General features: G+C 35.3%; 1 pseudogene; it reads right to left on the bottom strand.

The window, feature by feature from the left end:
* Window positions 1-7,567: 7,567 nt before the first annotated feature.
* On the bottom strand, window positions 7,568-9,354 carry LOC125130411 (centrin-2-like; annotated as a pseudogene).
* Between the last annotated feature and the right edge of the window lie 2,210 nt (window positions 9,355-11,564).

The following is an 11,564-nucleotide window of genomic DNA, read 5'->3' on the forward strand; positions in this document are numbered from 1 at the left end:
AGTAGTGACCCTCAGGGAGATGTAGGTGGCACCCAGAGCCTTTGACAGTGGCAACAGCTGGGGATGTGCATTCCTAGAGGGTTGAAGGTAAGGGGTGGCTCTTGGTCACAGTGCCCTCCTTTGTGATAACTCCTGAGGTGACTGGGACTGCAGATAGTGCCTGTTCATGGACCTCTATTGGTGGCCATCCATGTCCACCTCTGGAGTCTGAGACGGCTGCAGCAGTTTTCCCCTATAACCTGTGCAAGAGACACCCCACTACCTAAGAGCCTGCACATGCACAGATAAGGATATTGCTATGGAATTGCACCCCTACTACTCTTCTCCTCCCCAACAGTGGTGGCCTGCTTCTCTCATGGGCCCAGGCCCCCTCTTTTGCTCCCTGAGCTGTAGCGCTCCTTTCCTAAGCCCATGGAGCACTGCTCTCTAGCCCTTCAGGCTGTCTATACACAGCCAACTAGTTCTCTCTCTGGTACTGACCTCTCAAGCCTGAGTCTCAGTGCCCAGCCCCTGCTAGAGTGTCTCAGGCTGTGGTGTCCTGGGGCAGTGGTACAGATGATCTCTGTTGTTCCTCCTCAGTCAAACTGCTGCACTTTTCTCAGATGCTTTGAGGATCTCCCTCTGTCCAAGCTGATCTCCCCATCAGTTGGGTGTCCTCCCAAGTGCAGGTTCCTTTCCCCTTTCATAACTCCTTCTCAAGAATGCTGGTCCTGTCCTGATTCCTTTCTTTTTCTCTCTCTCTTGTCTCTCTTTTTTCCCCTTTTGTTCTACCAGTTATGTGGAGTGATTCTTGCCATTTTGGGAGGTTTAAGATCTTCTGCCGGTGTTCAGTAAATGTTCTGTTCCAATTGTTCTACATGTCGATGTTTTTTTTTTTTAATGTGTTTGTGGGAGAAGGTGAGTGCCAAGTCTTACTCCTCTGCCACCTTGAACCCACTTTCTTGAGAAAAACTTTAAAATTATAAATAAGTCATTCATCAAAAGGATGAAATCAGCTCTAAAGATATATGTTCCTTGTAACTGAGCTTTAAAACATATAAAGCAAAAACTCATAGAACTGAAAGGAAAAACAGACAAATCCAAAAATATAGTTGGAGATACTCAACAATTTCTGAGTAATTCAAAGAAGTATAATTATACAGAAAATCAATAGGACATAGTAGAATCCAATAATACAATATTCTTGACCAAATGAAATTGGTATGTATAGACATTTCACCAAACATCAGAATACACATTATTTTCAAATTCCACAACCTCTTTCAAATTCCACAACCTCTTCTGAGAAATGGAAAAAGAACACACTTCCCAACTCATTTTATGAAGGAGGATTAATCTGACACCAACATCAGAAAAAAATAATCTTATAAAAAATTAAAGATAACTATCTTTGAACATAGATTCTAAAATAACCCAAATTTATGAAATTTATTTAGCCATATACAAAATGGATCATACATTATAACCAAGTTGTGTTATCGTGGGAATGCAAGGATAGTTTAACATTCAAAAATCAATCATCACAATTTCTTCTATTAAAAGGCTAAAAAATGAAAAATACATAACTATTCAGTAGACTCAGGATAGTTACAGAAATAGTATCTATCAAAATTTCATATTTATTTATGCTAAAAAAATACCTCTTAGCAAACTAGGTTTATAAAAGGCATGTATACAACTTTCTCCACACTTAGAGGTGAATAATTAATATTTCCCTTGCTAAGATTATTACCAAAACAACAGCATCCATTGCCTGCCATCATTTGTAGAGAAAATTATAGTGGAGGTCCTCATAAGGTCAGTAAAGGAAGAAAAAAATAAAATAAAATAACTCTCTTAATTGAGAGATAACATGTGTATCTTCTCAAAAATCATAAGAAATTATGGGAAAAAACTATGGGAAATAAGTGAATTTAGCAATATCGCAGTAAGAAAAAAGTCAATCTTTAAAACTTAAAACTATATTTTATATAATGCCAATAAAAACTGAAAATTGAAATAAAAATATGAATGTACCATAGCATAAAAATTATTAAAGTCTTAGGGATAAATTTTAATAAACATATGTAGGATTCATACATTGAAGATTATAATTCATTGCTAATAGATATTAAAGAAAACTTAAATGAAGAGAAATTCCCTATTCATGAGTTAGAAGATACAATAATCTTAAAATGTCAGTTATTTCCAAGTTTTTCTATAGATTCAATGCAAATATAATTAATTCCCAGAAGGCTTTTGAAAAATTTGGCAAGCTAATTCAGTAATTTATATGGAAATATGGAAAACCTAGATTAGACACCAATTACTGATATATGGAATCACGGATGAATCTAAAAACATCATGCTAATTGACCAAAACACACATAAAGATGGCATATTACATGAATTCATTTATATGAAGTTCTAGAAAAGAAAAATTATGGTGATGGAAAACATACTAAAGGTTGTAAAAAATGATAGCTCTTAGGATAAGATTGACCATAGATGAGCTTGAGTGAACCTCTGGGAAGATAGTACTGTTCTGTATGATGGGTTTGTTGCTTAAACAAAAATGAATTTGTCAAAATTCATGTGTATATGTAAAATAAGTAAATTTATATTTTGACAATTCACTTCAATAGAGCTTATTGAAATAATTTGATTAAAAATTTAAGGAAACCAATTTGAAATATTAAGAATGTTGACATGGTAGGGAATTGAAAAGACAAATCTACCCTAATGTTTCATAAAAATATATTATTCTGGTTATATGAATAGGTGAAAGAATGAATAAATGAATGCTACCATAAATGAACAATTGAGTGTCTATAAACAGACTAGGAGAAAATAATGATCAATTCATAATTAGAAGACAATAAATATTTGTAGCTTTGATGTCATCATAACGGAGTTACATAAACTATGACGACTTTTATGAATGTGTGCTCAATTGTGTATATGAAAGAGCTGGAAAAGCAATTTTATTGATCAAATGGATTCAAGCAACTTCATTATCTACGTTCAGATAAAGGTGGAAAAGGGATTTGTGTTTCATAATGACCAAAATTTCTAATACTAAAATAATAAAGAATGCCAATATTTCATGTGGGAAAAAAAAGTGTCCTAAATTACCACCTTAACTACATTTATATTAAAATGGTACTGATAAAATATCTCTCACAAATCTAAGATTTTCCAAATATGAACCCTGAAGCAAATCCTCCATGTGGCAAGCAAAGTCAGAAATAGCTAACATTGCAATTAAAAAAAAAAAAAAAAAACTTTAACAGGAAGATCATTTAGATGTGATCCTTTTCAAACATCACATCCCTCCCCCCGCCCCTTTTACAAATTAGAAAATAAAAATTTAGAAGTATATGTTTATGTACCTAAGCCCACAGCATGGCAGAGCCTAGACAGGAAACCCAAACTGGATTTTTACAAGTTTTTTATTTTATTTCTTGCAGTGTTACATTGCCTCTTATATTCATCAAAACATTATTCAATTGAGAATAGGTAATGCTAACATTATAAAAAGTATTTCTGAGCACCTCCTGGGAAATCGCAAACTTACTCTTCAGATTTAGAGCTATCCCTGGGGCAGATATGTAGTTTTCTGTCAAATGCAACAAGTCTTTCACCAAATTACACCTATCTTTTACACATATTCAAAGTTAAAAATCATGGATCCCAACAATGACTAACAACAAAAAATGGAAGTGTAAAACACACCCAAGACCAATATTGAAACAAGGTGTTAAAGGAATAAAAAAATCATGATTGCAAGCTATAGATGATAGAAGTATCATAGGCTTTCAATACTGTGTTAAATGATAGATAGTTTACATGGGTAAAAAGCTCTTTATTGCATTTTCAGGGATAACGAAATTATTATCTAATTATCATTGTCATCTTGTTACTATGCAAATGTGCTATAGTGTACTCTTTTGAAAGAAAAAAACATTTCAAGCAAATTCAAGACATATCACAAATTTAATCACTTCATAAAATATTTACATAGCAATATAGGACAAAGAAGGGAAGATGTTTTGCAAAATAATATAGTTTATGTATTTGTCTTGGAAAAAATACCTTTGCTTAGCCCTTTTCTGTAACTGAGCTTGAATGCAAATTAAGATATTCTTAATAAATACTTTATGTCCTTCAGAATATTTTAGTGACAATTTCTATAGTGTTGGAAGGACATTATGTAAAATACATTTGCTAGGATGAATTATTTTGATTATTTTTGTTAATCCAGCATATTTTGGTAAATTATTATTAAAATCTGAAGAAAGGAATGAGTTCCAAAGTAGTCCTCGTGGATATTAAATATTTTAAGTGTTATGCATTGTGCGTGTGTGTGTGTGTACACATATATAGTCTTTATAATGCTTCTAAAAGAATATAATTTTATACAATTTAAAGATGAAGAAATAAAAACTTTGAAATAAATCTTAGCAAAATCATCACAGGAAGCTGGGAGGGTTCTGAATAAGGCCTCATGTAGTTCATAGTTCTGATACACTAATATCCTAGAGAGGTGTTAGAAAGGATCTCTCTGAGTAAGTCTCTTTTATGGGAAGGGGTTCTTGTGATGCACAATTCCATGTTTCAGTCTGGCTAGGCGAAGTTCCCATCATGGCACAGCAGAAACAAATCCAACTAGGAACCATGAGGTGCAGATTTGATCCCTGGCCTTGCTCAGTGGGTTAAGGATCTGGCGTTGTCATGAGCTCTGGTGTAGGTCTCAGAGGCAGCTTAGATCTGGTGTTGCTATGGTTGTGGTATAGACCTGCACCTGCAGCTCCGATTTGACTCCTAGCCTGGGAACCTCCATATGCTGTGGGTGCAGCCCTAAACAAACAAACAAACAAAAATTTGGCTAGGCCATGGGACCTTCTGCATGCCACAGGTGTGATTTAAAAAAATAAAATAAAATAAATTCAAGCCATAATTTCAGTGTAAGTTGTGTGAATATTAAGTAAAAAATTTTTAAAAATTTACTGAGAGTAGGAGTTCCCGTCGTGGTGCAGTGGTTAACGAATCCGACTAGGAACCATGAGGTTGCGGGTTCGGTCCCTGCCCTTGCTCAGTGGGTTAGGGATCCGGCGTTACTGTGAGCTGTGGTGTAGGTTGCAGACGCGGCTTGGATCCTGCGTTGCTGTGGCTCTGGCATAGGCTGGCGGCCACAGCTCCGATTAGACCCCTAGCCTGGGAACCTCCATATGCCTCAGGAGCAGCCCACGAAATAGAAAAAAAAAATTTACTGAGGGTAGATAGCAGGTTCACACTATATAAGAAAATAAATTGAAATATCAACATACAATATTGTTAGCATATCCTGTCACTTTTACCACTTCCCCATCTTTAATTAAAGCCCTTACACTTCCATTAGTAAACACAGTCACCAACAGTATCCTCTATTGCAGATCAAATCATCTTGTGTTGATATCTGCCTTATTGCTAAGGCCTGATTATTTCTGTGTTCAGTTCTAATTCTAGATAGTGGATACTTTTCCTTTTCCCCCCTTTCTTGTAACAAAAGGATTTTATTTCAGAAAATGGCACCATTGGAGGTGGTCTGGTAAGTCAATCAAATACCATGTTCTTCTGCTACAAAGACAAATGACTCTTGAAGATTCTAATAAAATATTCCTTGAAGACCTGTCATATGGTCAATAGGAAGATTTTAGGTCTAACTTTAACCAGATGGACTTCTCCCAGTACTTGAATCTTGAGCTGCATCATACAGAAAGTAAGATATAATAGGAGACCAATATTTTGGAGACCAAAGTTAAACAATTACTTTCTAATAGGTTATTCAATTTACTAGTCTATTATTAAATTTATTTTAAAATGAACATGAAAGCTTTTATTATTTAACAGTGACTGCCACCCCCTGTTACATGCATAGCATAATCCACTTTCCCATTGGGTACTATGTCCCTTAATAACATCTTGATTAGATTCTATAACTTTTAAGAAAATATTTATAACCAGACTATATTTGACAGAGACTGTTCCATTCTATTCACTTTAAAAACTTCAATCTCAAACATAATTCAAAAATTTCTCTTCCTCTCCTCCCAGTGCAAGCTAGAGCTCTGGCCTTGGCTATTGGAAGTGGATAACACGAGGTGTGATATGTCTTTGTGACAGTGTCTTTTTTCTTTCTCTAAGAACTAGCTCTTTTTCTATAAGTGAAGGGGAAGAGGAACATAAGGGCGTTCACATCTAACTTTGCCACACTGGAGATGGTTTCTTGAGTACTTCATGGTCACATTTTTGTTTTGTCTGGTCTTATCTGACTTTTATATCTTCTACTGATATGGAGATATATACATGTGCTTTGTACTTGTGTTCCTTGAGGTAATGTTCAGTTTCTCTTTGGTAACCTCTGAAGCTGAGGTTCCCTCCAGAAGATCATTTATTTATTTATTTATTTATTTTTGGCCCTACCACTGGCACTTTTCCCCAAAACTTTCTCTGGGTTGAGCATTACATTGCTTGAACCAAGAGCCATTCAGGCAGTTTGATGGCTCTGGCCCTTTACTATCATCTAAGCTCCTTCAGTAGTGTTCGTGGTAACTATTGTGGAATTCTTTCATACACTCAAAAGAATGAAAAGATTAAATGGAGATTAACTCCATCTTCTTTTCATGAGCATGGCTTTGTGATTGTAATGTTTAATTTTGTGTCAATTTGACTGTAACACAAATTAAACATTATTTCTGCATGTGTTTTCAAGACCATTTCAGATGAGATTAGTATTTAAGTTGATGAACTGAGCGAAGCAGATTGCCCTTCTTAGTAGAGAGAACCATCATTCAATCCATTTAAAGACTGAATAGAATAAGAAAGACTATTGATCTGTGATATCAATCTTCTTCTCACTTGATAAACCATTGGCCCTCCAGCTCTCAAAAATATATGACTTGTTTCTTGAGTCTTCAGCTTGCAGACAGCAAACCATGAGACTTCTCAGCCTCTATAATTTTGTGAGCCAATTCCTTATAATAAAGTATATATGTATATATATTTCCTACTGGTTCTGTTTCTCTGGAGAACTCTGACTAATACAACCATGACCCCTTTATTTTTTATTTTTTTCAAAATAATAAAGGCTGTATTTTTAAGACAAAACAAATAGTGCACAGACACATCTAAATGCAAGTGAGAAAGTTCACTGAGTTTCACAAAAGAGAAAGGTGTCAGTTACAACTGGAACCACTGAAGAGGTGCCCCTTGCTTGTGGGGACACAGACACAACAAGTACTTGTTAAGATGTTCTGCGGTGGCATAAATGTGGGAATGAATGACAGGAGTTAAGACAGAACAGAACCGCAGGTGGGCTAAAGCTAGAAGGGCCTTTTCTCCATTTTAAAGTGCAATCAGCAGGTTACCTTCAAAAGAACTTTAATGTCAAAGAACACTTTCTAAAGTTTAAAATAAATTCAAAGTGGTCACTGAAGTTAGAGAGGTCAGTGGGGAAGAAATAATTTTTGTTCTAAAAACCAAGTTTCACACAATGATAGACACTAAGTCTAGTCCCATGTGCTGTGGCAGAAGGAAGAGACTAATCTTAATAAAGACTAGTCTTCTTCATGATGCATAGGAACTCTTTGCTCATTGACTTCTTCATCTCCATCTTGATCAGCTTCATCTGTCATATCTTGCAGCTCCCCATCAATGAGGTTCTCACCCAACTCTTTGGCCATGCATTTTAGATTTCTGAACAATATCTTCCCAGATTTTTGGATTTCTTCTTTGATATATTTCTCAGACATTTTCTGAGTCCTAACAGTCAAAAATTCAATGAAGTTCATTTTTCCTGTCCCTTCCTTATAAAATTCACTTATTTTCTTGATCTCTTCTTTCTTGGGCTCAGAGCCTAGCACTCTCATTGTCACCTTAAGTTCTTAGCATCTATTGTCCCAGCTCAATCAATATCAAAGAGATCAAAAGCTTCCTAGATTTCCTGTTTCTGCTCCTCAGTAGGTTCTGGTTTAGGACTCATCCTTTTTCACTGGGCAGTTGGTGCCATATTTGCCTTCTTTTTTTTTTTTTGTATTTGCCTTCTTAAAGATAGAGGACATTGATAATGGACTCTGCTTCCCTGTTGGTAAGGCAACCAAAGTTCACACTGATTCTGCCAATTCCCAATCATGATCCCTTTAATTATCTATCATAATCTCCAGCACAAAAGTTGGCATAGATCTCTGTGATTGACTATGTGTTTAAACTTTAGAAGACATGTACTGAGCACATCAGTTCTCCAGAAGACTGATGAAAGACTGAAAATGACAGGTATCCTAAATTCCAAAAATGCTGTTATAGGATTTTCATACTGTGCTCTGTTCCTGGGGTAAATCAAGAAGAGAAATTTAACAGTTGTGCAGTTCATCAGGTAATCATCTAGAGAGTGAGATGCCTATTTAAAAAGACAATGCCAGTATTCAACAGTGATTTTACTGATGCTTACCTTATACGTATTTGGGCAAGAAAATTCCCTCCTGAAAAGGAGAGGAAATACATTTTCAACAGACTCTCTTTACTTCTTTCAAAATTATGTGTGCTTTCCTCTCAGTTCATACTGATTGGGTTGCAGAAAACCAACGCATAGAATAATTTAGAATATTTAGAATTGATTATTTGCCCAAGATGGGGTAGAAAGCAGATAAATTCCTATTTATATTCTACGATGGAGAGGTAGTGTTGAGTGGAATGAACAGGCAAAACTTCTAACTAAGCTCACTTATGACACCATATGCCTATTGAGTATTAGGATACTGATGGGAAACTTGAGTAATTTCCTTCATTGACCAATATGAAATATATGGGAAATTCCAAGATGGCAAGATAGAGTTGTTGCTACTGATGAAATTGGATATTAATAACAGAACAAGGTCGAATTTCTAGATTTTCACATCAAAGCAAAGAGCAAAGTTCAGGAATTTTTCTACGTTAATTCAATTTTGTGTAACTGTAAGTTTTCTTATAGTTGCTACACAGCTAGACCCAAAAAAAAAAAAAAAGCCAAGGATTGATTTTTTGACACTGCTAAATTCTAATCACGGTAGAATTTACAGATTTGCCTTGTGTATGAAAGTTAGTACATTGATTGGCAAAGAGGATGAGCCCAACAATTTGACTGGGACTATCTGAGAGGATTTAGAGTATTTATAACATCCTAATCCCCTACATCACACTAAAACATCTTTTATTCTTTCATTACTTGAGGAAGCACTTTTTCTTCCCTTGCCCTATCTTGGCTTTCAACATGTCTTCCTCACTAAGCTTAATCATTTCTAGCTTTTGATTTAGAGCAAGAGATGTGTGACTCTTCCTTTCACTTGAACGCTTTGCCATCGTAGGGTTGGTTCTCAGTTGGCCTAATTTCAGTATTGTTATATCTCACGGAATAGGGTGACCCAAGAAGATGGAGGGAGATGGAGGAACAGCCCATCTGTGGAGTAGTCAAAATACACACATTTATCGATTAAGTTTGTGTCTTATTTGGAAGCTGTTTGTGGATCAACAATTACAATAGTAGCATCAAAGTACACTAAGCATATATCACCATAGTGAATATAATAATAGTGGAAAAGATTGAAATATTTCTAGAATTGCCAAAATGTCATGCAGAGACAAGGACTAAGCAAACGCTATTGGAAAAATGGCGCTTAGTGCTTTAGTCGACACAAGGTTGTCACAAACTTTCAATTTGTAAAAACTTCAGTATCTGAAAAGGGTAATGAAAACTATATGATGAAACTGATCCAATCACAACATCGAATTTTTAGCTATTGATGGAATTAAAAGAAGGTTTCATACTCCGTTGAAGAGTTTCTTATCCCTTAGAGATCAATGACAGCAATTCCTGGGTAAAACTTGCAATGATCTCTTTGGCATAAGCATAAAAGTAGGTTAGAAAATCTTTATGTATATGCAAGAGCCCATTGGTTTGACCATGTACTGATAAGATTACAAAATAGAGAGGAAAAACTATTCCTTAAGAGACTACTGAAGGGTAAAAAAGCATCATTTTTGCATGTTGGGAGTGGGTTCCAAATATGGCAGCTGTAGAGACAGTTTTCACATGAGACAGGCAGCTTCACAATGGTGAGCAGCAGTTCAGAGTGGCTTTGAGTTTTTCTAAGAAACTTCATCTAGGGCCTGTTTTCTTAGCCATCGAAGAATTCTGTTAGCTATTTCTCTGCTGTGTTTTATGCCTCTTCTTTTAAACCAGCTGGAAGAGTCTCTACAGTTGAACCCTGCTAAAAGAATTCACTGAATAAGTAGCCACATGTCAGTAGCCCTCTCCAGCATGGATGTTGTTTTGATAAATTAATCATGGTAAGATCTACTTTCATTATACTTTGAACTATGCATAAGCAGAGGTATATTGATGGGAAACAAATTAACTGAAGAATTTAGAGAAATCAAATACCATCCCAAAAAAAGTGAAAGAGAGGAAAACAATATTTTTCACATTTTCCTGAATACTAGAGTGTAATATTATATGAAAATGTCTGTGGTTATAGTTCAGAATCCCTAGGTTAAGAAGTATAATTCGCAGAGGTGTCAAACAAGTCTCACTGAATGGGGGAGGGGGAGAGACTATAGAGATCTGGTTTTTAGGGAATATTCATGGGATCTAACTCATGGCAGCTTGATGTGAACTAAGAGAAAATATAGTCTAAGAAAAAAAATAATGAACGTTGTTTTAGGATAAATAGGCATCCTTTCATGCTATTTGTACTTGCTTCCAACTCTGCAATCAGGGCTACTGAATTATTTTCTGCCTCCATTTAATTCATACCCATAACTAAGAAACCCTTCTATTTTGCAGAATGATACAAGCCTTCCTTTTCTTTTGTTTTATAGATGTAGGAAACGTGTTGGTTTTCCCTGTTTTTTTCCAATATAATCTGTAACTTGCTCTAATAGACTGGTTATAAGCAGACCTATAGTTACGCAGATATAGTTAAATACCTGAAACTTTCAAGAAAATCTTAATTGACCACTGAGAGATCCTTGGTGATCTATGCTAACATAAGGAACAGAGCATATATTTTGGTATCAAAGTAGCTATACAAAAGTAATGAATACACACACACACACACACAACTTGGCAAATTACAACTTTCTAAGTCTTATTTTCTAAATATATACAATGATGAAAATGTTGTCCTTGGGGAAAAATACATGAAATTTCTTCATAAATGCATAATATATAGAATGTGGATACATGTATATAGTGGATGGGCAGTAGTATGTGTGTTTATGTTTGTGGGTATGCATGTGTGTGTGTTTAAATCAAAGTGAAGATATCAATCCAAATTCCATTGGCCTTGTATTGAGAGGCAGAGGCATGACAATGAATTATCACTAAGACTCAAATTAGGCTCCAAGTTTTAAAAAGGAAAAGTTAATAGAGATGAAAATTTATTTTTCATTTTGTTCTATTGTGACAGAGCAATAGATTTAACAGAGCACTGAAACATGACTGTGAATACATATTTTTGTATATCCTATGTGAACTCAAACTGCTTTGATCCTTCTGATGGATATGGAAA

This window comes from Phacochoerus africanus, chromosome 7 (assembly GCF_016906955.1).
Source record: "Phacochoerus africanus isolate WHEZ1 chromosome 7, ROS_Pafr_v1, whole genome shotgun sequence".
Classification (NCBI taxonomy): Eukaryota; Metazoa; Chordata; class Mammalia; order Artiodactyla; family Suidae; genus Phacochoerus; species Phacochoerus africanus.